The sequence below is a fragment of the Varanus komodoensis genome, unplaced genomic scaffold (genome assembly GCF_004798865.1).
Source record: "Varanus komodoensis strain SLA01 unplaced genomic scaffold, ASM479886v1 scaffold21, whole genome shotgun sequence".
NCBI classification, from domain to species: Eukaryota; Metazoa; Chordata; class Lepidosauria; order Squamata; family Varanidae; genus Varanus; species Varanus komodoensis.
The window spans coordinates 16835591-16836352 of NW_025335589.1; positions in this window are offsets into that span (position 1 = coordinate 16835591).

Below are 762 nucleotides of genomic sequence, written 5' to 3' on the forward strand. Positions count from 1 at the left end.
ATAGGATAGTGAACTTTATCTTATACCAGTTGTGTAATGTAGGCTGGCATTAAATCCATATTAAAATCAAACCAAAGATGAAGAATTGTCTAAAGAAGGAAAGTTGTCTTTATGCCTACCAAGTGGCTGGCTTATAGCTAACTGAGTTTTTGAACCGATAACTTTTATACCTTTCTGCTCTTAATGGCACCAATTCCACAGGTTGTGCAACGGAGTAAGAAACAAGTGAGAAACAAGAACTAGCATAAATAGTAAATCAGATGATCACCAGATAGGCAGTAGTATTTCTGTGAAATATTTATATGCTGCAGCAGAATGAGTATCATTGCGATACTGTGATAAAATCCAATTTTTCTTCTGTGTTAGTAGCAGAAGAAGGCAATCTAACATTTTGGAAGAAATGTTGTACTACCAAACACTGTAAAGACCTTGCTAGGAATACTTTGGTAAAATATTGGTATCGAGGCAAGTAGAGGAATGCAAAGCAAGAGAACTGGGCAGACACTGTTGCAGCCTTTCTCAGCATACAGCTCTCTAGATGCATTCGACTGCAATTTATATAATCCTCCAAGTCTCCCATTGGAAGTGAAGGCAGAGATCGTTGCCTTACAGCTGAACACAGATTTCAGAAATCCAAACAGAATACCTGAAAGGTAAACAAACTCCTACAGGTCTACTCTGTGCTCACTTTTTGAGTGCTCTTCAACTTGGGGTGGGAGGAGGAGAAAAGAATTTCCAGAATAAATAGACGCACTACCACTA